We start from the raw sequence: 27,720 nt of genomic DNA, 5'->3' as shown, positions 1-27,720 counted from the left end.
TTGCAGAGCAAAAGAAAAACTGACAAAAGTACTAGAGGTCCAGAGGACCAAGCAAACTAGAGATAGATAGGCACAAAAGCACCTGGCTAGAAACACAGTCTAAACAACACTGAAGTCTAGCAAGGCCAGAAGGGTGGAGCTGGAATAAATAGGAAGATGGTCACGTGACCGCAAAACACAAGATAGAAACAAAAACAAACAGGAGGGTTCTAACAGTACCCCCTCTTTTATGAGGATCCTCCGGATCCTCCAGGCCCAGGCCTATCTGGAAATCTCCTGTGGAAAGCTCTGACAAGTCTAGGGGCAGAGACATCATCCGCCTTAACCCAGGAGTTATTCCTCGGGACCGAAACCTTTCCAAGCGACGAGATACTGCAATCTCCCTCTATGCTCTCTGGAATTCAGGATACGAGAAATTTCATATTCGCCGTCTTCCACCACCGGAGGAACTGTGACAGTGGCCTCCCTATCCGATACATCAGCCTTTTTCAACAAGGAAACATGAAACACAGGATTAATCTTCCAGGAGGAGGGAACCTCCAACCTAACAGCAGACTGGTTAACCACCTGAAGCACCTTAAAAGGCCCCACAAACTTCGGACCCAATTTTTTAGAGGAAATCCTCAATCGCAGATTCTTTGAGGACAACCAAACCATGTCACCCACAGTAAACAAAACCTCTTTACATTTCCTGTTAAAATACTTCTTGGACTTTTTGTTAGCCTCTTGAAGGTTACAACGTACATTAGTCCAAACTCTCTCCAAGTCACCGGAAAAATTCTACTCCTCCGGCACCGCCGACCGCAATTTGGAGAACGAACCAAAAGACGGATGTCTCCCAGTACAACAAAAAAAGAACACCCAGCAGAGGAGGATGTATGGTTGTTAAGAGCAAATTCTGCGAGTGGCAGAAACTCAGACCACCCCTCTTGATTGTCTGCCACAAATCAACGCAAAAACTGTTCCACATCCTGGTTCTTTCTTTCAGTCTGTCCATTAGACTCAGGATGATAACCAGACGAAAATGACAAATGGACTCCCAACCTGTCACAAAAAGCACGCCAAAAGCGTGCCACAAACTGAGGTCTCCTATCAGAAACAATGTTGGTGGGAACGCCATGGTGCCTGACAATTTCCTTAACAAACGCCTTAGCGAGTGTCTTAGCGCAGGGTAGCTTAATGAATGGAACCAAATGACACATCTTGCTAAAACGGTCCACGACCACCCAGATGTCAGTGAAACCCTCGGACACAGGAAGGTCAGTAATAAAATCCATTGCCAAATGCGTCCAAGGCGCACTAGGAACCTACAGAGGTCAAAGCAACCCCGCAGCAGGGGTATGGGAAGCCTTTGACCTAGCACACACCGTACACTGACGCACCCACTTGATGACTTCCTTCTGCCACCCGGGCCACCAAAAACTGCGACTGATAAGTCTCTTAGTCCCAAAAATTCCTGGATGACCTGCCAACCGAGACTCATGATACCCCACAAACAAATCTCTCCTAGAGGTTCTAGGCACAAACAATCTCCCATGAGGAGTGTTAGATGGGGCATCCTCTTGGGCTTTCAGAATCCCTTCTTCCAAAACAGAGTCTAATGCTGCTACCACAACTCCTTCCTGTAAAATGCTCTCCTCCTCCTCGGTACCAACCATGGGGGAAAAGCTGCGAGATAAAGCATCGGCTTTAACATTCCTAGTACCAGGGATATAGGTAACAGAAAAATTAAACCGAGAAAAAAAAAGTGCCCACCTAGCTTGACGGGCATTCAAGCGTTTGGCAGCATCCAGATAGATCAAATTCTTATGATCTGTGAAAACCTGAACAGGAAATTTAGCACTTTCCAAGAAATGATGCCAATGTTCAAACGCAAGTTTAATAGCCAACAATTCCCGATTACCAACATCGTAATTAAGTTCGGTTTCTGAAAATTTTTTTGAAAAAAAATCACAGGGATGTACTCCATCCTTGTTCTCCTGAGACAAAACTGCACCGACCCCCACCGAAGAAGCATCAACCTCGACCAAAAAAGGCTTGGTCTCATCAGGCTGCATAAGGATAGGGGCAGAACTGAACCTCTCCTTGAGATACACAAAAGCTTCAATGGCCTCAGTAGTCCACTGGACCGTATTCGCACCTTTCCTGGTGAGATCAGTCAGTGGCTTAACAATTATAGAAAAATTCTTAATGAATTTCCTGTAATAATTGGCGAAACCCAAAAATCTCTGTATCGATTTCAAACCAATAGGCCTAGGCCATTCCTGCACAGCCTGAACTTTCACCGGGTCCATCTCAAAGCCCTCGCTGGAGATAATGTAGCCCAAAAAACTAATTCTCTGCACAGCGAACTCACATTTCTCCAGCTTAGCAAAAAGTGAATTATCACTCAATAACTGCAACACCTCACGTCCGCTCTGCCAATGGGAATCCAGATCTGGTGAATAAATCAGAATGTCATCCAAATACACAACCACATTCTTGCCAATCAAAGGTCTCAGGATGTCATTAATAAGGTTCTGAAAAAACGCGGGTGCATTGGTAAGACCGAAGGGCATCACCAGATTCACAAAATGACCTACCGGAGTGTTAAAAGCAGTTTTCCATTCATCACCCTCCTTCATTCGTAACAAATTGTATGCCCCCCGGAGATCAATTTTATAGAACCACTTGGTCCCCACTAACTGGTTAAACAAGTCTGGAATTAACGGCAATGGGTAGGAATTGCGTACGGTTATCTTATTAATTTCACGAAAGTCCAGACATGGACGTAAACCACCGTCTTTTTTTTTAACAAAGAAAAATCCAACGGCCACAGGCGACTTAGAAGGTCTAATGTGACCAGCAGCCAAGCTCGTCTGTATGTATTCCTCCAAGGCCTTTCTTTCAGGGATAGTCAGATTTAATAAGCGACTCTTGGGAAGAGTAGCTCCAGAAACAAACTCAATGGTGCAATCATAGTCCCTATGAGGAGGTAAAACTTGCGACTCCTCCTCTGAAAAAACCTTCCAAAAATCCTGAATAGGTACAGGTAATTCCCCTCTTTCCACAGCCGCAATGCGACCATTACAACATTTATCATAGCACTTAGGACTCCAAGACTTAATCTCATTAGTAGACCAGTCCAGTAAAGGATTGTGCAGTTTTAACCAAGGCAAACCTGCACATGCGGATTTCAATTGGGGAACATTGCTGCCCTTCTACCATGCGTTTTTCATGCGTTTCCGCGGCGTTTACGCAACTGCAAAAACGCCGCAGAAACGCATGAAAAACGCATCGTGTGAACTCAGCCTCAGGCTATGTGCCCACGTTGCAGAAATGAAGCAGAAAATTTCTGCTTCATTTCTGCAAGTCCTCTCCCGGAAAAACGCATGCGGAATTCCGCACGCGTTTATCGCGCGTTTTTCATGCGTTTATCTCGCGTTTTCCACATGCGGAATTGCCTTGAGTTTTTAATGCATTGCACAAGGCAATTCCGCTTGCGGAAACGCAAAATTAATTGACATGCTGCGGATTTTTGAACGCAGCATAAAAGCTGCGGAAAAATCCGCAGCATGTGCATAGAACTTGCGGAATCCCCTTGGGGACCATGGGGTGCGGATTACCATGCGTTTTACAAGCATTTCCGCTGCGGAAATTCCGCATCAAAAACGCTTGTAATCCGCAACGTGGGCACGCAGCCTAAAAGCAAAAGTATAAATACTAATTATTTATCAAAGCTCGACAAAATCTAGAAACCATATAATAAAACTGGCATAAAATATAGTGCTGAACAAGAGTTTAGGGAGAGATGTACAACTGGCACTGGCCTTTAAAAGGGATTGTGTAATCGCACAAAACTAGCAAAAATGTAAAGTGCCTGTAAAACAAGGAACGTGCAATTTACCTCTTAGTAAAAATCCTATTCTTTCTCAAGAACAGGAGGAATTTTAATTTCATGATTTTTTTTTAATCAAATAATTTTTATTGAAAAATTCCAAATACAAATTTTCCATCTTTCAAATAACATACATGACATAGTAATTCCATAGTATAAAACATGAACAAAGTATCTGAACTTCAATTCCCTAACCCACCCTAAACCCAAATCCCAACACTCTAGAGAGAACCATTTTAGAGCAGTTCTAGAATAACGGACTACAGCATTCGTAGAAGGGGGAAGAAGATAAAAAAGTGACTAACAAAGGGATAGCAGCGTTTTAATTTTATCATTTACTGCTTGATGCCTGAGCCGGGAAGTGCACGCTTGAAAACTGTTGCAGGCTGCTGTAATCACAGGACACAAGCAAACAGCATGGCATTTCCTATCAGCAGGGAGGAAGTAAAGGGAACAGTAATGAAAGTCTCCTCCTACTCCGCTCCATAATGAAATGAACAGTGTGCATCCTACAAATGCGATGCATACAGCAAACAATTCATTTTCCATACACAGGTTTTGAGTTGACCACTGGATATACACATGTGTATAACTAATTACCAGAACTGGAAATCGAAAAAAAAGACGAGCAAGTTTGGGTGAATCCTGCCTTCATTACTGCACAGCCGCTCATAGAGGGATCGGTGCTAGGAACAGCAGGAGTGCCGGCGATGTTCACAGATTTACCTGCTGCGGGACTGAAGGAGTCTGATAGTGTTCGGCTCTAAGCTTTTTACCTTGTTTACGACAGGAATAATTGAAAGCTGTGCTTCAAAGGCGAGGAAGAAGTTGGTCACCGTCTGCGCTTGAATACCCTTAAGAGGGGAAAAAATATACATATATACAAATACTGAAACATCTAAATGCATTAGAACATCAAACCTGGTGAAGCGGTAAATGACTTGTCCTCCAGGGATACAGGCTACTGTCATTCAGTAATTATTTAATAGGAATTTTACATTTTATGTGATCACCACGCTAGAATGTAAATGATGAAAACACAACACAACTCCTCACCATATGAAGATATTTTGTGTTTTAGGCTATGTGCCCACGATGCAGAAATGAAGCAGAAAATTTCTGCAGCATTTCTGCATCTCCCTGGCAGAAAAAAACGCATGCAGATTGTGCATGCGTTTTTCCTGCAGAATACATGCGGATCCACATGCGGATTCACATGCATTTCCGCATGCAGATTGACAAGCACTTTCCAGGCGATTAGCATCACTTGGAAAGTGCTTGACAACTAGGTCACACTGTATAAATCCATGGAAACAGCATGGATTTATACAGTGTGAACCGTAAAAATTAAAACAAATAAAGCTATACTCACCCCCGAGGCCCCGGCGTGGCTGCAGCGCTGCTTCCTGGCTGGTTCCCGGCTGCCGGCATATCGCGAGACAGAGCGGTGAAGGGCCTGCGGTCACATGACTGTGACGTCACCGAAGGTCCTTCAGCGCTGCTGGCATTCAGAGAGAAGACGCCGGACAGGTGAATATAAACTTTATTTGTTATTTTATTCTTTTTTTTACAGGTACAATGGTACCCAGGTCTGGATCAGAGTCTCCTCTCCTCCAGAACTGGGTACCATCCGCACATAGAGACGCATAGAAGCCGCTTGTAAAAATGTACAGTCGCGGTTTCTGTGCGTCTCAATGCAAGTCAATGGCGGGAGTTCCGCTGCACTTCCGCAAAATTAAATGACATGCTGCGGATTTTTGTACGCAGCATAAACGCTGCGGAAAAATCCGCAGCATGTGCATAGAACATGCGGAATCCCCATGGGGGGCGGATTACCTAGCGTTTTACAAGCGTTTCCGCTGCGGAAATTCCGCAGCATAAACGCTTGAAAAATGCTACGTGGGCACACAGCCTTATAGAACAGCATTTCTGTGGAATAACACGACTGATTTACTGTGTATGCACCATAGCCTTCATTTGATGTCACTTACTGTCACCTGTCACCTTGCCCCAACTCTGCAATCCCCAATATCAGTCCATGACCTCAATGGGGTCACTATAAAATTCTAAAGAGGACTGGTCATGTCTCTATTAGAAAATAGATAAACTTAGGATAGAAACAATATGAGCATATACCCTGCTATAAGTAAGTAAAAAGCAATAGTGAATATATATAATATAGGGTACTTAGTAAACATGGTTTTTGATTTAAAAAAAGCCATCCCACCCGCACCAAGGTGTACCCAGTCAGTTATGTGAAATATATAATAAAATACACTTTAGTACAATATTAGTGTTTTGTCCCTTTAAATCTGCTGCTACTTCTGTCACCATGGTAACTGCATTCATGCTCAGCCAATAGGATTGCTCGGTTTGAATTTGGAAAAAAAAAAAAAAGTCCTATATCGTCAGTTTGTTCCTTCTCATCTGAGTGTGAAGACAGACACCTGCGATCAGCGAGAGATTATAGGTATAAGACGTGATATAATATAACGGACGGAGCCACATCCCATCACACGCACTCAGCGATCACAACTGACAGGAATCAGCACATTTACCAGACAATAAGTTATTATTCCCCAACACATAATACGCTGAGACACCAGTGGGGGGCGCCGCACTCGTTACATCTCCCATCTGGATGGATCCAGCGACGAGATCCTGATATTTACCCCCAGCTCCGCTCCTCCATAGGGAATGGCCCAGATGCACGCAGAACGGACCGAAGTGTAATACTGCTAGAACTCTGCATGATATCACATCCTCCATATATACCACATAATAAAGGGGTGCTCCCACTGGGACAGGTCATCACCTATCCAGAGATCAGTGATAACTTGTTCCAACTAGACATCCCCTTTAATGGAAGAGATCACATCTCTAACAGTCAATACGCTATTCATTCCCAATCTCCCCTGGCCCCAGTAATGCCCCTGAGTATATCGCCAATATGAGCCAATCATCAAACCCTCTGCTGACTGTTCCCGATGTTTTATAGAGTTTGGAGACGTTTCTACAAGAGAAGATATCAGCGGACACCATGGGGGTGGAGTATTCTGCCAGCGATGGAGCAGGTAGTATCCACCAGTCTGTGATATCTGACCTTCCTCCATATTCTGCTCTTACATGCGTTTCTTCAGCTTTACCCCTTCCCGACATAACCAATTTATGTTTTTTTTCTGTTTTTTCCTCCGCTTTTTCCAACTTTTCTAACTTTTTGATATCTGTCCACATAGTGTGAGGTCTTGTTATTTTGTAGGATGAGCTGTCCTTATAAATGACACCATTCATTTACCACATAGTGCTAGAAAACGGGAAAAACATTTCAAGTGCAGTAAAAGTGCGAAAAAAAAAGCCAGACATTGTTTTTCTGGGAACGGTTTTAACGGCGCACATTGTGTGGTAAAAATGACCTGGTAATAGGATCCTACTCCTCAGTGTGATTACAGCAAGACCAAACTTCTCCAATAGTTTTGGCAAAAGAAAAAAACTTTTTTTTGATGCTGTCACCATTTTTTCTGAGACCCGAAACATTTTCAGTTTCCGGGTTGATGGAGCTGTGTGGGGGCTTATTTTTTGAAGGGCAAGAGGACTTTATTGATAACATTTTGGGACACATATGTCATGGTCATCGCTTCTTACAGGATTTTCTGCAGTATTGAGGCGAACGAAAAAATGCAATTTTGTCTTTTTGAATTTTTTTCTGTGTTCACTGATCGTTTTTTTTTTATATTTTGATAGATTGTATTTCTCTGAAAGAGACCAAACCACAAAATGTGTATATTTTTATTATCTTTATTTTTAGTGGGAGGTGAGTTGAACGTGTGGGGTTTTAATAAATATATATATACTTTTTTTCACTGTATTTGTATACATCATCTGATTGCTTGTGCTATATACAGCGATACCACAGTAATGCTCCATATAGCAAAACCACGGTCTTCTTTACAGCCCAAATGAAGCTTTATAATGACAGGCACGGAGGCTTCAGCAGACCCCCGGATGTCATAGCAGTCCATCGGCGCCCTATGATCGCGTCACAGGAGCGCCGGTGGGCGTATGGAACGACGCGTCCCAATGCTGGCGCACTGTTAATGCTGCTGTTAGAGATTGACAGCAGCACTGAACAGGTTAACAGTGGTGGGCAGATCTTCGCTCCACTCGCAGCTGTTAGAGGCAGGTCCTGGTTGTTTGTCACAGCCATTATCTGCCATGTACGGGGCGAGCTGACCCTGCTCCATACACCCGCTACTGACTTATACCATACATGTACGGCAGATGTTGGTAAGGAGTTAAAGCGGTTGTCCAGCTTTGGGGCCATTTTTTTTACTTTAATGCAAGTATTTGGGGCTAAAATCGATTTCTGTAATTGAGTTTCATTAAAAATGTTGCCTTCTGTAGCATCTGTGCTGCACTGTCTATTGCTGGCTGCAAAATTAGCTAACTGAGAATCTATCAGTGAGCTCCTTAGTCTTAAGGGAGAGTTTGTAGATCTTTAATCTGTTTTTTTTTCCTGAGTGCCTATTAGCTGATCTATGCCCAAAGAAAACACAAAACTTGAATGTGCAGGGAAACAATAAGTCTGTAATAGTCGGTGTAAAACACTTAATGAAACCTAAATGTAAAAAATTACTTTTAGTAGTAAATACATGACATGAGAAAATATACACTGCTCAAAAAAATAAAGGGAGCACTTAAACAACAGAATATAACTCCAAGTAAATCAAACTTCTGTGAAATCAAACTGTCCACTTAGGAAGCAACACTGATTGACAATCAATTTCACATGCTGTTGTGCAAATGGAAGACAATAGATGGAAATTATTGGCAATTATCAAGACACACTCAATAAAGGAGTGGTTCTGCAGGTGGAGACCACAGACCACATCTCAGTACCAATTCTTTCTGGCTGATGTTTTGGTCACTTTTGAATGTTGGTTGTGCTTTCACACTCGTGGTAGCATGAGACGGACTCTACAACCCACAGAAGTTGCTCAGGTAGTGCAGCTCATCCAGGATGGCACATCATTGCGAGCTGTGGCAAGAAGGTTTGCTGCGTCTGTCAGCGTAGTGTCCAGAGGCTGGAGGCGCTACCAGGAGACAGGCCAGTACACCAGGAGACGTGGAGGGGGCCATAGCAGGGCAACAACCCAGCAGCAGGACCCCTACCTCTGCCTTTGTGCAAGGAGGAACAGGAGGAGCACTTCCAGAGCCATGCAAAATGACCTCCAGCAGGCCACAAATGTGCATGTGTCTGCATAAACGGTTAGAAACCGACTCCATGAGAGTGGGATGAGGGCCAGACGTCCACAGATGGGGGTTGTGCCCAATGCCAGACCTCATGTGGCTGGAGTATGTCAGCAGTTCCTGCAAGATGAAGGCATTGAAGCTATGGACTAGCCCGCCCGTTCCCCAGACCTGAATCCCATTGAGCACATCTGGGACATCATGTCTCACTCCATCCACCAACGTCACGTAGCACCACAGACTGTCCAGGAGTTGGTGGATGCTTTAGTCCAGATCTGGGAGGAGATCCCACAGGAGACCATCCGCAACCTCATCAGGAGCATGTCCAGGCGTTGTAGGGAGGTTATACAGGCACGTGGAGGCCACACACAATACTGAGCCTCATTTTGACTTGTTTTAAGGACATTACATCAAAGTTGGATCAGCCTGTAGTGTGTTTTTCCACTTTAATTTTGGGGGTGACTCCGAATCCAGGCCTCCATTGGTTAATAAATTTGATTTCCATTGATGATTTTTGTGTGATTTTGTTGTCAACACATTCAACTTTGTACAGAACAAAGTATTCAATGAGAATATTTCATTCATTCAGATCTAGGATGTGTTATTTGAGTGTCCCCTTTATTTTTTTGAGCAGTGTGTATATATAATATAAATAATTACTGCAGCTTTAATGCTATTTATTACGTCTCAGGAGGAGGACGGAAGAGGAAGAGGACGGAAGAGGCGGAGGACGGAAGAGATGGAGGACGGAAGAGGCGGAGGACGGAAGAGGAGGAGGACAGAAGAGGAGGAGGACGGAAAAGGAGGAGGACGGAAGAGGAGGAGGATGGCAGAGAAGGAGGACGTAAGAGGCGGAGGACGGAAGAGGCGGAGGATGGAAGAGGCAGAGGACAGAAGAGGCGGAGGACGGAAGAGGCGGAGGATGGAAGAGAAGGAGGATGGAAGAGGAGGAGGACGGAAGATGAGGAGGACCAAAGAGGAGGAGGACGTAAGAGGAAGAGGACGGAAGAGGAAGAGGACGAAAGAGGCGGAGGACAGAAAAGGCGGAGGACGGAAGAGGCGGAGGACAGAAGAGGCGGAGGACGGAAGAGGCGGAGGACAGAAGAGGAGGAGGACGGAAGAGAAGGAGGACGGAAGAGGAGGAGGACGGAAGAGGAGGAGGACAGAAGAGGAGGAGGACGGAAGAGGAAGAGGACGGAAGAGGAGAAGGACGAAAGCGGAGGAGGATGGAAGAGGAGGAGGACAGAATAGGAGGAGGAGGACAGAGCTGCACCTTAAGATCCCTAGGGGGAAAGGGATGGTAGTAATATAGTGGTAGTATATCCGTATTAGTGTAATATGAGTAATAATACTAGTGATAATAGTAAGAAAGTAATAAAATAACAGTAGTAATAGTAGTAGGTAGAATAGCAGTGTGATCCAGGGTCCTAGGACTGATCGCCTTTTCTCGGGGTCAAGAAGGAATTTTTCCCCTGTGACACAAATTGGCTGAAGGTGTCCTGGGGTTTTTGCCTTCTTCTGGATCAACACTGTAGGTATAGGGCAGTATTAGTAGTGATAGGAAAGAAGAATAATACTGTAATAAGATAGCACAATGTAATAATAACCATATCAAATAGATTTATAAAAACAAATTAAAATAACTCCAGTAGTACAATAATTAGTGTAATATTATATAACTTGTAATAACATTAATAGGTTTGATCCAGGGTCCTAGGACTGATCGCCTTTTCCCGGGGTCAAGAAGGAATTTTTCCCCTGTGACACAAATTGGCTGAAGGTGTCCTGGGGTTATTGCCTTCTTCTGGATCAACACTGTAGGTATAGGGCAGTATTAGTAGTGAAAGGAAAGAAGAATAATACTGTAATAAGATAGCACAATGTAATAATAACCATATCAAATAGATTTATAGAAACAAATTAAAATAACTCCAGTAGTACAATAATTAGTGTAATATTATATAACTTGTAATAACATTATTAGGTTTGATCCAGGGTCCTAGGACTGATCGCCTTTTCCCGGGGTCAAGAAGGAATTTTTCCCCTGTGACACAAATTGGCTGAAGGTGTCCTGGGGTTTTTGCCTTCTTCTGGATCAACAGCTTTAGGCATAGGGATTTTAGTAATACCATTATTAGAATCACAAGATTAATAAAAAAAAATTAGAATTACATTTTTTTAATTCGTTTTATAACAGTTACAATTAATTGCATTAATGCAATAATAATAAATAGTAAAAATGGTGGTAATAATAATAATACAAAAAACTAGTCCCAGTTAGTAAGTTAGTGTAATGATAGTGTAGGGACCCATCTGAAGAGGTCGCCTTGACGTTGGCAGATGGGCTCGCACAATTTGCTCAAAATGTGCGCTAAGAACCTCATATTTCTATGTACAGGAGATCTAGCAGTAATACCATTCAGGAGATATCTGTGTACACACATTTGGTTATATACTTTTGTGCAGCACACAGGGCAGGTATACAGGTACAGGGCGAGAGTGTTACAGTGATATTATAACTCGGCCTTAAGGATAAAATGCTGATAACTACAGATCCTGGAAACACATTCGAAACTAGACCTTGTAAGTAACTGGTTCCCAGCTAGTGGTAAATATGTACAGGGCAGTCCGGTACCAAGACCTGCTCTATAGGACACATTATCATCAGGCAGGTCCTTACAAGATCTGCGGCAGAAGTGTGGCTGTGTAACACAGTCCTGCTCCTGCCTCAGCTGCCCACAGTGGAGCCAACCTTGATCCTGGCAGCTTAATCCATTGTATGACACAGTAGGGGGCTTCCACAGCATTTAGGCACTTTAGACAGGAGAGGGAGGCATGATCATGGTGCCAATGAGTTTCTATGGCAGCTGAGATCTAACAATGGACCCCATGACGGCCATTTTACTGCTCCTATTAGACCCCGGCTGAGGAAAGGTCTATGAGGACACCGGTCAGACTTATGTCGCCTGCTCTGCACATATTAGAAATACCTAGGGCTGATTAGTTTGCCATTTGTAAATCTGATCCAGCAGCGCTGGGCTACCACTTACGTGATCAGGGCTATTGAGCTCCTAGATTGGGCAGAGGAGCTCAGTATTCAGCAGGAGCTGGCCGAGGAGAGCAGAGCAACTTGCATGGGGCTGCTGCACAAGAAGCAACTCACAAGGTGGAGATTTACCCGGAGACGCTGTGCTCGGGCTGTGATCTGCTGTGCAGGCTGCATAGTAGATGCCTTGAAGGACCCGAACTTCACCCCTAACAGGCACAGCAGAGCTCGGACGGCTGCAAGTGAACAGAGAGCGGCTGATTAGTAACTGCTGCGTCTCCTGCAGCTCAGATAAGAGCCGCACAGAGTGGGGGTTCAGTAATGATGAATATGGGAAGTGTCCGCCCCTCACATGCCCTAAATGCGGCCTCCAGAGGTAAAGTTTCCCCTGTAACCAGCGCCTCCTCCCACCTTCTCTGCTGGCATGCTCCATTACTTAACCCCTTAAGCCCCGGAGCATTTTTCGTTTTTGCATTTTCGTTTTTGCTCCCCTTGTTCCCAGAGCCATAGCGTTTTTATTTTTTGGTCAATATGGCCATGTGAGGGCTTATTTTTTGCGGGACGAGTTGTACTTTTCAACGCCATTACTAGTTTTATCATATCCTGTACGGGAAAACGGGAAAAAAATTCCAAGTGCGGTAAAATTGCAAAAAAAGTGCAATACCACAGTTGTTTTTTATTTATTTTTTTTACCATGTTCACTGAATGCTAAAACTGACCTGCCCTTCTTATTCTACAGGTCATTACGAGTTCATACACACCAAACATGTATAGGTTCTTTTATATTTAAGTGGTGAAAAAAAATTCCAAAATTTGGTAAAAAAAAAAATAAAAAAATAGCGCCATTTTCTAAGACCCGTAGCGTCTCCATTTTTCGTGATCTGGGGCTGGTTGATGGCTTATTTTTTGCGTGCCAGGCTGACGTTTTTATTGATAACATTTGGGGTAGATCCGATGTTTTGATCGTCCGTTATTGCATTTTATTGCAATTTTGCAGCGACCAAAAAACGTAATTCTGCCGTTTAGAATTTTTTTCTCGCTACGCCGTTTACCGATCGGAATAATTCTTTTTTTATATTGATAGATCGGGCGATTCTGAACGCGGCGATACCAAATATGTATATGTGGTTTTTTTTTTTATATATTTTATTTTGAATGGGGCGAAAGGGGGGTGATTTAAACTTTTATATTTTTTTATTTTTTTTTATATTTTTAAAAACTTTTTTTTTTTACTTTTTGCATGCTTCTATAGTCTCCATAGGAGACTAGAAGCAGCAACTGTCCGATCGCCTCTGCTACATACAGGGGACGAGCAGGTCCCCTGCATGCAGCAGAAATGGTCCTGTGCTATGAGCGCCGACCACTAGGTGGCGCTCATAGCGACAAGATCATGACAACCACAGGCGTCTGCTGCAGACCCTGGGTTGTCATTCACGCCCATCGGCGACCCGCGATCACGTGACGGGGTCGCCGGTGGGCGGGGCTTATGACGCGCTACCCGGAAGCGCGTGTTAAATGCTGCTGTCGGAGATTGACAGCAGCATTTAACTGGTTAACAGCCGCGGGTGGATCGCGATTCCACCCTCGGCTGTTACTGGCACATGTCAGCTGTAAGAATCAGCTGACATGTGCTCCGTTCAGTGAGGGCTCAGCGCAGCAGCCCCCACTGAACGGAGGGTACGCAAATATGCGTACTAATACGTCCCCGGGGGTTAAGTGTTTTAAAGGGGATGTCTGTAGAAAACAAGTTATCACTTATCCACAGGCTCGGTGATCACTTACTGATCGTGGGGTCTGACCGCTGCGAGCCATCGTCTGATCGGGAAGGAGTGGAAAGTCAGGGATCAACTGCTGCTCCATTCATTCTCTATGGGGCTCCGGAAAAACCGAGCTCAGCGCTTGAATGCCACATAGGGAATGAATGGAGCGGATCCTGGAGTAATAACATGCCCTCCTCTCCTCAGCTTTCTGTCTGTGTAAGTGGCTCAGCCCTTGTCTCCCCTTCTGCTCCGGCTTCTGTGCTGGTCCTTGTGAGGAAGAGGAAACCCTCTGCCCTTCTGCTCCGGCTTCTGTGCTGGTCCCTGTGAGGAAGAGGAAACCCTCTGCCCTTCTGCTCTCAGTCCTCTGCGACTTTTCACAATCGCTCAGTGCACCCATTATATGTAATAAGGATCATTCTTCATCCCTTGTCCAGCTTTCATCCCCCCCAGTCTGACCAGCGGACAAGATAATAAACATGTGAGTGGAAGGTTCACAATTATTAGATGTGTTGTGAAAAGTCTCCACAGCATTATCCGGAGAAAACTGCAGGGTGACCGCTTGTGAAACCAGCACAAAATCCAGCGGACAGCGCTTCCCTGCCCCCCGCCGGTCTCTGTATCCTGGCATTCAGCTATTCCATTTGGTGCTTATTCTGAAAGGAAAACAAAAATGTGATGTTCTTACACAGACGCCTGAAGACGCAGCTTTTCATCATCCATGTTGGGCTGTTGTATGACGTGTGGATTACTCTGCTTGCTGGATTCTTGCATTACCACAAACACTGCCTTTATTTTGTGATTTCTGTGCCGCTTCCCACTTCTATTGGCACTGTGATATATCAGCACGTGAGGGCTGCCACAATCATGTGTCAATAGGTTATTGCTGGAGCCTGTGATATAGAGACCATCCTGGACCAGGGAAGACTTGGTACAGAAGCACCTAGAGAGGGGGGTACAGGGGCTTCATTTCAATTTTAAACTTAGCTGGATTGTGTTTAGCTACAAGAATGGAAAGTAAAATAATAAAATCTTAATTTTTTTTTTCTATTTGGCAAAATCGTCCATCAGAGGTTTGGCCACTACCGAAAAGTTTTTCATGAACTTACAGTAGTAGCTGGCGAAACCCAAAAAACTTTGTAATGCCTTTAAGTCTTGAATATAATACCAATCCAGTACCGTCCGGACTTTGGCCAGATCCATGCAAAAACGGTGAATGATAAGAACTAACCCTGAATGGAGAACATACATTTCTCTGGTTTGACAAATAATTTATTATCTTTGAGTATCTGTAAGACCTGCCTGATATGTACCTGATGTGACTGGAGGTAAGTAAATTAATATGTCATCAAGATTGGTTTGTTGTGATCTACCTGCCAGATGACTAAAAATGTCACTAACAGTGTTGAAAGAATGCGGGAGCATTAGTCAACCCAAATGCCATCACAAGCTTTTCATAGTGCCCCTCAGGAGTATTGAAGGCCATCTTCCACTCATCTCCTCAATGTGAATGAGATTATAAGCCCCCCTGAGGTCTAGTTTAATCAAATCGTAGGAGCCAAATTTTTTTCTAAAGAGGTCGGGGATGAGAGGGAGAGGATATGCATCCCAGACCGTGATCCGATTAAACTCGCGAAAATCAAGGCGGGGGCGCAACCCCCAGTCTTTTTTTTTGACAAATAAAAACCCCACTGCAACGGGAGATGAAGAACGTCTTATAGGGCCCAATGGTAGACTGACTGACCATTCTGTTCTGAACTGCCACCCTAAGATGGCTTCCCATTATATACCTACTGTATAAGTGCTCCCTCTAACGGCTTCCTCCACCCACACCCACTACTGGTTCCCCCTACCTTTGGGTTCCCCCCACTCCAGCCAGGGACAGGGCTCAGCAGCTGCACTCTGCATGTTGGATGCAGGTGTTTTGGGGGGTTCTGTGCAGCACTCCCATCTTACCTGAGTGAAGGGAGACACCACACCTCTGGGTGAGGTGCAGTACCACTGTGGCGACTGAACACTCAGGGGCGCCACATTCCCCCCCCCCGGTAAAACACAGCACGTCCGCGGGCTGGAACAGAGCAAAACCAGGCATAACTGACATGCAAAATTTTTAAGATGCATCAGCATATTTGACCATAAAACAACATTTCTTCCCTTTATGGGAGGCACATTTCTTTTAACGTTACTGGTTACATTATAAAACATCATAAGAGTATTGTCATATAAAACAATTTTCAAGACAGTTCCAGCACCAGGGTGCAACAGTAGCAGCATGAGGGACCCGTCCACAAACCCTCAACGTAGGCCCTGGGCATGGCTGCAGGGCATAGACGATCCAATCTTGGACCTCGTCTTCCGCCACGCCAAACGGGTTTTTGTTCTGAGGTATATTTGTAATTATAAAACCAATAGGATGCACTTTAAGAAGTGCTAAACTATGTACAATGTCAACGTCCGGCTTCTCACAGTCCTCAGCCTGTCAGTCTCTGTACCCTGACGGGTAACTGGGTAGCAAACATGAAGTCAACTGCACCCTTCCGGGCAACTTATGTACAGTCCAGTTAACTAAAACAGTTTAACAGTGGGGCCCCCTCCGGGGGAACCCCTGGTTTCTGCAGGCTGACCCAGCCTGGTCATCAGCCTCAGGCTGCAGGGGGACCAGGGATGGAGCAGCGCCAGCCGCATTTGGGACAGGGACATCACTCCGACCTGCTCCCGCGACTGCGTCAGCTCGGCCTGACACCTCCCGGTCTTTACGCAGCTTCTCTCCACCGCCTCTCCTCTTTCGGGGGCGGTCCCATGGCACTTTGTTGTCGGTCACTCCCTGTGTCGGCCTCCCCGCTTTGACGGACACATCTATGCGGACAGTCACTGTTGCAAGGGGCAGGGCCTGCTTTTGGAGCCATTCTGGGACCCGGCCCACGACGGGAGGTTCCATTCTGTTGTTCTTTAGCACGCACATAATAGCGCCCGTTCTTCTGGGGCGGGCGCCACATTCAAGGCAGAAAACACTTCTTTAGGCGCACATTACCCGCAGATGGCAGGCTGGTCACGTATCCTGTTCGTGACGCCAAGTGGTGACTCGCTGCCCCCTGGGCCGCGGGGCACACGGCAGCCGGGCCGTATGGCTGCTTTGGGGAATATCACGGTGGCTGGCCCGGGTCGGTCAGTGCAAAAGGGATTATTTATAGGATTTGTCGTGAAGCCACCTGTGGTGTCTGGTGAGGATCACCAGCGCTGCAACAGTCCTCTGAGGCAGATGTTAGGGCAGCTAGAGATGGAACGGCTCCCCACAGGTGGAGCGGGCCTCAGGGCAGTGTAAATAGATGGAGGGTGCGCTGGGCGTTGTAGTGCAGGGAGGGAAATGGCACCAGTGAAGGAATAGACGGAGGCAACTCAGTGCAGTCGTCCAAGATTTTAATTCACAGTTCTTCAGGAAACACAAAAGTGCAAGTTACAGGTGAAGGCCTCCCACGTTGCGCCGTGTTCACCCTGGCAGGGGTTCAATCCTTCCTCAGGAAGTTTAGGAATGCTTGGCAGAACCCCACTTTCTCGTGTTCCTACTTTGACCGTCTTCACACTAGGTCCTTCTCCCTGCTGCCCTGCGCTGCCCACTCTCAATCCCGCTCGGGTATGCTGAAGTCCTTCCTGTACGTCGGATCCGGGACCAACCTGACCCCCTGGAGATTAGAATGGGGCAACCGATCCCTCTGTCTTCTGACAGATGCGGGGCGTATGGGTGCTGTCCTGCACGCGCCGTACCCCTGGGATCCCTTCTTAGAATGGAGCCTACTCCCTTCTCCCCTCCGGGGCCTCTATCCCGGGCCCTTCTTGTGGAGCAGAGCTCCTGCTGAGCCTCTGCTCCCAGACAGTCCTCACTGACCGTCTGTACTGTACTGACTGACCATTCTGTTCTGAACTGCCACCCTAAGATTGCTTCCCATTATATACCTACTGTGTGCTCCTTCTAACTGCTTCCTCCACCCACACCCACTACTGGTTCCCCCTACCTTTGGGTTTCCCCCACTCCAGCCAGGGACAGGGCTCAGCAGCTGCTCTCTGCATGTTGCCCTTCCAGCCGGTCTGAAGCAGTGTAATGTTGGATGCAGGTGTTTTGGGGGGTTCTCTGCAGCACTCCCATCTTACCTGAGTGAAGGGAGACACCACACCTCTGGGTGAGGTGCAGTACCTCTGTGGCGACTGAACCCTCAGGGGCGCCACATGCCCACGATGCAGAAATGCTCCGGATTTTTCCTGAGTGTTTCTGCATCTCCCTGGCAGAAAAAACGCATGCAGATTTTACATGCGTTTTTCCTGCCAGGGACAAACGTAAGTGAAGCATTTTTCACATGCATGTCCGCATGCGGGTTGTCAACCGCTTTCCAAGCGATTTTAGCATCACTTGGAAAGTGCTTGACAACTTGGTCACACTATATAAATCCTTGCAACCGGCATGTATTTATATAGTGTGAACAAGTTAATAGTTGAAAAAAAGAATAAAAATGGTAAAAAAAAAAAAAATAGAATTAGACTTACCGGTAATTCTGTTTCTAAGACCCTCCACGACAGCACACCTGGAGGTAGCCTCCCCATCCTAATTAGGGACAGGAAAACAAGATGTTAAATAGCCCCTCCCTGCTACAATCCCCAGTGTTTTCAAAGGACCACACAGTATGAATGCTCTAAATATTTATTAACACTAAGGATTTTTCCAATCAAAGAAATGGAGGGAACTACCCATGCTGTTGTGGAGGGTCTTAGAAACCGAATTACTGGTAAGTCTAATTCTATTTTCTCCAATCCCCTCCATGACAGCACACCTGGAGTAATACCAAAGAATGAATTTTAGGGAGCGACAACAGCCTGAAGGACTTTCCTTCCAAATGCTAAGTCTCTATTAGATATTACATCTAGTCTATAATGTTTAGCAAAGGTATGGACAGACGACCATGTAGCTGCCCTGCAAATCTGCTCAATGGATGCACTAGCTTTTTCCGCCCAGGAGACCCACATAGCTCTAGTAGAAAGAGCTTTCAAGGATTTCAGAGGAGGCAAATCTTGAACTATGTATGTTTCACAAATTGCTTTCTTAATCCAATTTGCTAGCATATTTTTGCAATTTTCTTTCCTTTATTGGGGCTTCCATATTGGACAAATAGGTTCTGATCCTTCCTCCAGGTTTCAGTCTGCCTCAAATAGCGGATTATAGTCCTTCTTACATCCAACGCGTGGAATTCTTCTTCCTTGCTATTTGATGGATTTTGACAGAATGACGGAAGAATTATTGGCTGAGACATATGAAAATTAGACAACACTTTAGGTAGAAAAGAAGGATCCAACTGGAGGATGATCCTGTCCTCCAAAATACGACAATAAGTCTCTCTGATAGACAGGGCTTGGATTTCACTCACTCTTCTGGCTGTAGTCAGAGCTATAAGCAATGCCGCTTTCCAAGACAATTTGTCTATGTGTGCTTCGGCTATTGGCTCGAAAGGATGCATAGTTAGGCCTCTAAGAACTACGTTGAGATCCCAAGGTGGAACTATTTTAGCTCTTGTTGGATTAATCCAAGAAGCAGCTATCATGAACCTCTTAATCCATCTGTTTTGGGCCAAATCAGCATCAAAATAGGAACTTAAAGGCGAGACTTGGACCTTCAGCGTGCTTGGTCTTAATCCTTTAGACAGACCGTTCTGTAGGAAATCCAAGATTCTGGCCACGTCAGGCCGAAAGGGATCTAATGGACGAGGCTCATACCATAGCTTGAAAGCTTTCTAGATTTTTCCATAGATGGAAATTGTGACTGGTTTTCTGCTTTTCTGCAGTGTATGTGACTCGCCCCCAGGGGTGTCGCGGGGCACCCGGCAGCCGGGCCTAAGACTGCCTGCGGGGATTATCGCGGTGGCTGGCCCAGGGCGGTCAGTGCCAAAAGGAATTATTTGTAGGGAATTTGTTGTGACGCCACCTGTGGTGTCTGGTGAGGATCACCAGCGCTGCAACAGTCCTCTGAGGCAGATGTCAGGACAGCTTGAGATGGAACGGCTCCCCACAGGTGGAGCAGGCCTCAGGGCAGTATAAATGATGCAGGTTGCGCTGAGCATTGTGGTGCAGGGAAAGCGATGGCACAGCAGGAGTAACGGACAGAGACAGGGGATTTGCTTCAGTTCCTTTACTGGTACAGCTGTTAGGTACGGTCCAGGGTACTCCAGATGAAGGGCGCACTTTTGGACTTCTCCCCAGGGAGCAGGTATAGGGCCTCCTGATCCGTGTCTGTCCCTATGTATGCTCCTGGCCAGCCTGCAACTGGGCCTAGCTTATGTGTCCTGCTTTTACTTCACCAGATGCTCAGAAATAGGACCTCTGGTTGGTAACCACTTTCCCTGGACGTCGGGGCCTTCGTGGTTCCTGATCCTGTGTGTGTCTAGCCTTCAGGTTTGTCAGGGACTTGTAGTCCTCCTGGGATTCCGGTTATCCCCACTGGGTGTAAAGGGTCCCTGTAGGCGCGGATCCGGTGTCCGGTAGATATAATGGGGTGAGCTTATTGTGCTCCTCTGCCCCCTTGGTTTCACTCCCCTTTTTCTCCTTGCCGTCGGCCACACTCAGGGCCCTCACTACTAGGCAGCTGACGTGCTGCGTCTTCATCGCTGAGTGTCGGCACGCTCTCAGGCTCTCTCTCAGCCTGCCTGCTCTGCTCTGACTCTGAGCACTCACTAATCAACTGAGCTGCCTGGCTCCACCTTCCCTATATATATCCCTAACTGGGCTCCCTCTGCTGGTATGAGTTGGAAGGTAGAGGTGTTTGTATCTAGTGAGGGCCTCTTGTGGAGAAATCCATCCATGCACCCTTCTGGGTTCTGTGGCACCAATGCACAGCAGGGCGCCACATTTGGATCACCTGTACTGAGAAGCCTCTGGCTTTTCAGAGGGCGGTCTCAGAAGCCAAGCTGCTAGAGCCAAATTCTGAGGGGCCGGATGGAAAATCTGGCCCTAATGCAGCAGATCGTGGATTCGAGGAAGCATCAATGGATCATCCATTCTTAGACTGCTCAATGTTCCGAACCATGCTCTTTTTGGCCACATTGGAGCTATTTGGATAGTCTTGAGCCCTTCCGACCTGATTTTTTGTAAAGTCCTTGGTATTAACAGAATCAGGGGAAAAGCATTAGCGAGCCCAACTTTCCAAGGGTGAGCGAATGCATCTATCCCTGTTGCTGAATCCTCAGGTTTCAAAGAGAAAAAGGCTCTTACTTTTGCGTTTTCCTGGTTCGCAAACAGGTCCACATCTGGGTATTCCCACTTTTGAACAATCATCTGAAATATCTTCGAGTTCATGCTCCACTCCCCTGGATGAATGTATTTTCTGCTCAGAATCTGCATGATAGTTGTCGGAGCCCCTCAGATGCAGAGCCGATAAGGATAGTAGATTATGCTCCGCCCAGTGGAAGATCCTTTCGGAGATCATCTGTAACCTCCTCTTTCTTGTACTTCCCTGATGTCTCAAGTGGGCTATAGTTGTCATATTGTCCGAGTAGACTCTGACATTCGACCCCTGAAGCACAGTAGTGGCTGCCCATAGGGTTTCTTCCACCACTTTCATTTCTCTTAAGTTTGAGTACTGCTCTGCTATTTCTTGCGACCAGACCCCTTGGAAGGCCACGTGGGAGACTACTGCTCCCCATCCTCTTTTGCTTGCGTCTGTTTTGACGGATAACAAGGGAAGTTGAATCCATGCTGAACTTTTCTCCAGATTTCCTGGACAGAGCCACCAATTTAAAGATGCTTTCACCTTCTCTGGCAGATGAATTCTGTTGGAGAGGGAACTTGGAGATCTGTCCCAACAGGAAAGGATGTAGTTTTGAAGGACCCTTGAATGCGCTTGAGCCCAAGGTACCGCCTAAATAAATGAGGTCATGGACCCGAGGACGGACATGGCGAATCTTAATGACACTCCTCTCTGGTTCTTTAGTGCATAAACTTTCGACCTCAACTGAATCTGCTTCTCTTTTGGCAGAAAAGAGGCTTGTTGCTGAGAATCCAGGAGAATTCCCAAGGAGGTCTTCCTGGTGGAGGGAATCAGATCTGACTTTTGGTAGTTTATCAACCATCCCAAGGATTCCAGGATCTGGAGGGTCATCTGGAGGTCTCTTTCCAAACTTGAAACCGAGGGAACCATCACCAAAAAATTGTCTAAATATGGGACGATGCAGATATTCAGTTTCCTTAGATAAACCTACTACCTCTGCCATGATCTTTGTAAACAGGCGGGGTGCTGACGAAATGCCGAAGGGGAGTACATTGAATTGAAAATGAAGTACCTCTCGGTTCTGAGTTACAGCAAATCTGAGAAATTTTCTGTAATCCGGATGAATTGGCACGTGGTAGTAAGCCTCTGGCTGGTCTACTGTTGCCACGACAAATCCTTTTCCAATCAATAAGCTGCCATTGAGGAAGGAAGCTCGCAATTCTGCCTCCTACCTTCTTGGCGTCATTGTCTGTCCTGCCTAGAACCTTGAAAGATATTCCTACCTCTTCCCCCTTTTGTGTAACTCCAGCAACCAGTTTTACCCTTGCCTCTGTACTGAAATGCTTGCTGCTGTTGTTGTTGAGGGAGAAGAAATGGTCTCTTTCTGAAACTTTTTGGATTCTTTGGCTCTGGCAGAGACTTCTTCTTGTCGGATGCTTTCTCCAACAACTCGTCTAGCACCGCCCCAAACATATACTCTCCTTTAAATGGAATGGAACAAAGCTTAGATTTTGATGCGTTGTCCCCACTCCACATCTTCAACCACAGAGCTCTTCTCATAGAATTTGATAATGCTGCCGATCTTGCCGCAATCTTGACCGACTCCGCCAAGGCATCCGCTAGGAATCCAGTGGCCTTCTGCAGAAAAGGAAGAGATGCTAGGAGGTCCTCTTGAGTGGTACCTTTCCAGAGATGTTCCTCTAGTTGTTGGAGCCAGAGGAACATGGAACGAGCTACACAAGTTGAAGCGATATTAGTCTTCAGTGAAGCCGCCGATGTTTCCCATGCCTTCCTTAGAAGGCTGTCCATCTTCCTATCCATAGGATTTTTGAGCTGTGACGAGTCTTCAAAGGGAAGAGTTGTTTTCTTCGCAACCCTTGCCACCTGTACATCAACCTTCGGAACTTCCATCCATAGCTTAGCCGCCTTTTCATCTAGAGGGAATCTATCCTTCATTTCTCCTGCCATACTAAGCCTTTTCTCAGGTGACTCCCATTCATCCAAAATAAGACTCTAAATGTTGTCATGCACAGGGAACACTACCTTCTTCTTGGATATCAGACCGCCAAACATTTCATCCTGAACTGTACGGGTTTCCTTCTCCTCTTCCACCTGCATCGTGTCTCTCACCTGCGACAACAATTCCTCCATATTCTCAGACGAAAAGTAATATTTCCTATCTTCCTCATGATCTTCACTTAGGACCCCTTCTTCCGGTTCCTCCATAGACCCTAATTCTGAATCAGAGGTCTCCCTAACCGTATATTTTCTCCTTTTGGGGGGAGATGGACCTTCAGCTCTGGCTTGTGAGAAGGAGGCTAGGGAAGATTGTATTTCCTGCCGAACCATTCCCCTGACTTCTTCCATAAGGGAAGGCTGTTCTTCCTTCACAATGTTGTCAGTGCATTTCCAGCATAGGGGTTTCTTATGCCCTGAAGCCAGCTTTTTTATACAGATGGCACATTTGCGAACTGTAGTGCTTTCTCCCACTGTCGGTGCCGGATCCTTGTCTCCCTAAATTAAAAATAAAAAAAGGGGAGATTTAAAATATATTTAGGATCCTGCTCAAAAGAGAGTGGGGAATAACCTAGGACCTAGTACTTACTGGGGCCGGGTTAGCGCTGGGCTCTGCAGACGCAGGCTTTGGAACAGCACCCTCCATAGTAGCAGAATATTCTGTCCTACCTTAATGGAGTCTTCTCATCTGGGTCTTTTATAGGGGAGACCGAGATCCAGTGCCAAATTTTCACCTATCTGGTGAAGGATCCTCATTTTCAGGGCAAACCGCGGCTTCTCCTTTTGAATTTCCCGCCGCAGCCCCATGCGTTCCACGGTGGAACGCACCAGAAGTGACGTCCCGCTGGCCAAAAGCCTGACTTCCAGCACGCCGCCATGGAGGACAGAGGAGACTCCGGCCGGGGAGCTACAGGAGGCCCCCAGCCCCCAAAACCCTACTCTGCTTTACACGCAGGCGAGTGTGTGTGTGGGGGGTCCCGCTCTCAAGGAGACACGGGAGCTGCAAAGAAAGGAAGGTCGGAGGCGATCGCTCCCTGCAGCCCAGCAGGTAAATTTAATAGGGCCCTGCTTGCCGGCTGCAGGCACCCCAGGTAACCTCTTCATCCCATAGGGACAGGAAAACACTGGGGATTGTAGCGGGAAGGGGCTATTTAACCTCTTGTTTTCCTGTCCCTAATTAGGATGGGGAGGCTACCTCCAGGTGTGCTGTCATGGAGGGGATTGGAGAAAATAACATTATACTTACCTTCTGATGGCCCCCGGTCTTTTCTCCACTGCGTCCGGTCTCTTGTACGGCTCGCGGTGGTGTGAAAGGACCTTCCATGACATCATTTAGTTATGTGACAGGTCACGCGACCGCCGTGACCAGTTGAACATCCGCAACAAGACCACAGAGAAACAAATCAAGAAAAAACGTCACACTCACCGGAGTGTTGATCAGGTTCAGGAGATACTTTTTTCCCTCGTAAGTGTAAAACAGAGACGCAGTCAGGGCCTTCACCGTAATCCCGCACTCCCTCTCCACCTGCAGCTTGTCCAGAACTTGCTTATTGGAGGAGGCTTTTGGCATACACCCTGAGGGAAGGAGCGAGACACCAGAATCCACACTGTTAGATCGTAGTGGCAGTGTCTCCCTCCATACTAGTCTGTCAATGGTAGCTTGTTTCTGTGTTTTATATATGTATTTTAGGTGTGTAAACCCTCTTCATGTGTACAGCAGCCTGGAATGAACGCTGCTTAAAAAATAAATAATAGAGTAAGGCCTCATTCAGACTTTCATCAGCTTTGTTTTGCATCCGAGAAGCTCTAAACTTTGATTTGGATCAAAGTCCGACAGGTCAACGTGTTTCGGTGAAAAATACGCGGTCCACAGAAATATGTGAACAGCCCTAGACTATAATAGATATGAGCTCTGTGAAAAACATGGATCGAGCTCGTACGAAATCCAACATTTCATTCTATAAATCTACATAAATTAAGTAACGTGCCAAATTGCTTTTTTTTTGGTTTATGTTTTGTTTATGTACGGAGGGAAAGTTCCCAGTGCTAGTGTCTAGCTCACTGATTTTCCTTGCTTGGTGCCTGATGTCCCAAAAAACTGACAGTGAGCTATCAATCAAGATAAAGAGGCTGGTGCTGGGCAGGGAAGCAACCTTGGAAGGCTGAGGCTTGGTTAGTGCTCCGATACACCCAGAGCACTCAGAAATGCAGCAACAGATAAAAGATATAGAGGTGTCTATGGATTTAGCTTTCCAAATCCTGCATGGTCATGAATGGGAATTGGAGGGAGGGGTATATCTGATGGATACCCTTAAATTGTTAATTGGCAATTGCAGTTCACATAGTTGCATATTACTTAATCATTAGAGCTACAAAAATTTGCACTTCAAGCACCTGTAAAACAGAGGCCAAAAAAGATTCCTTAGAGGCATCTGGTCTCTATTAGTGATGATCGAGCGTGTTCTATCAACCCCTTCGGCGAGCACGCTCAGGTGCTCGCCGAGTATTTTGGCATGCTCGGCATTTCTTTTAAGGTCGCCGTGCCTGCAAGTGTCACGGCTGTTAGACAGTGTGCTCGCTGAATGGGTTCATAGAACACGCTCAATCATCACTAGTCACTATACATTAGTATACAATAAAAAAACACATATCACATAGTGAATAACACAGACACTATTCAATACAGCAGGGTTGAGGTGTACTTTGTGGGACAAAATTACAGCATTTTTGAAAGACGCTATTCACTTTACTGTGCAACATATAGAAAAAAAAGGGCAATGAATTCCAAATAAAGTGAAATGGTGCAGAAGAAAACGAAAACATTTTACTGCTTTTAAAAAATTCTAAACTTTGCAAACAAATTGTTTGGCTTGTGTTTCAATTTTCTAAGACCGTTTTTAATACCATTTTGGGGTACAACTTTTTGATTGCTCCATCAAATGTATAGTCGTAAGTTACTTACCGGTAACGGGATTTTTCAGAGACAGCACCACGAGAGAGGGGATCCGCCCACCAAGGAGAGGAAACCTACAGGCTTAAAAGGGCACCACCTCTCTCCCGCCTCAGTTGGGATTACAGAGCATTGAGAGGACTGCCAGGTTAATAAACACAGCAAACAATCACAAAATTGCCATACCAGACGACACCTATTGAGTGTGAGATTATAATTAATAAAAGGGGAGTGTTCCCACAAACGTGAAAGGAGGAAATATAAGGGTGCTGTCATGGTCTCCAAAAAATTCCATTACCGGTATGTAATTTAAGATTTTATCGGTCGACCATGACAGCACCACGAGAGAATTACAGAGATGAAGTAATCTATTGAAGGACCACAGCCTGGAACACTCTTCTCCCAAAGGTGAGGTCAGCCGATACACCCATATCTAACCTATCGTGTCTATGGAATGTAGAGGGACAGGACCAGGTAGCAGCCTTACATATGTATTCTATCGAGACACCTGTCTTCTCAGCCCAGGAGGGGTGGGGTGGGATGAGCCTTCAGCCCTTCTGGCACTTCCTCGCCGCTAGATGTACAGACCAAAAGTTTGGACACATCTTCTCATTTAAAGATTCTTCTGCATTTTCATGAGTATGAAAATTGTACATTCACACTGAAGGCATCAAAACTATGAATTAACACATGTGGAATTATATGCTTAACAAAAAAGTGTGAAACAACTGAAAATATGTCTTATATTCTAGGTTCTTCAAAGTAGCCACCTTTTGCTTTGATGACTGCTTTGCACACTCTTAGCATTCTCTTGATGAGCTTCAAGAGGTAGTCACCGGAAATTGTTTTCACTTCACAGGTATGCCTTGTCAGGTTTAATAAGTGGGATTTCTTGCCTTATAAATGGGGTTGGGACCATCAGTTGTGTTGTGCAGAAGTCTGGTGGATACACAGCTGATAGTCCTACTGAACAGGCTGTTAGAATTTGTATTATGGCAAGAAAAAAGCAGCTAAGTAAAGAAAAACGAGTGGCCATCATTACTTTAAGAAATGAAGGTCAGTCAGTCCGAAAAATTGGGAAAACTTTGAAAGTGTCCCCAAGTGCAGTTGCAAAAACCATCAAGCGCTACAAAGAAACTGGCTCACATGAGGACCGCCCCAGGAAAGGAAGACCAAGAGTCACCTCTGCTTCTGAGGATAAGTTTATCCGAGTCACCAGCTTCAGAAATCGCAGTTTAACAGCAGCTCAGATTAGAGACCAGTTCAATGCCACACAGAGTTCTAGCAGCAGACACATCTCTTCAACAACTGTTAAGAGGAGACTTTGTGCAGCAGGCCTTCATGGTAAAATAGCTGCTAGGAAACCACTGCTAAGGACGGGCAACAAGCAGAAGAGACTTGTTTGGGCTAAAGAACACAAGGAATGGACATTAGACCAGTGGAAATCTGTGCTTTGGTCTGATGAGTCCAAATTTGAGATCTTTGGTTCCAACCACCGTGTCTTTGTGCGACGCAGAAAAGGTGAACGGATGGACTCTACATGCCTGGTTCCCACCGTGAAGCATGGAGGAGGAGGTGTGATGG

Source organism: Phyllobates terribilis, unplaced genomic scaffold (assembly GCF_046119375.1).
Source record: "Phyllobates terribilis strain yellow unplaced genomic scaffold, ASM4611937v1 Scaffold_469__1_contigs__length_1427685, whole genome shotgun sequence".
NCBI lineage: Eukaryota > Metazoa > Chordata > Amphibia > Anura > Dendrobatidae > Phyllobates > Phyllobates terribilis.
Note: the sequence above shows the minus strand (reverse complement) of the source record.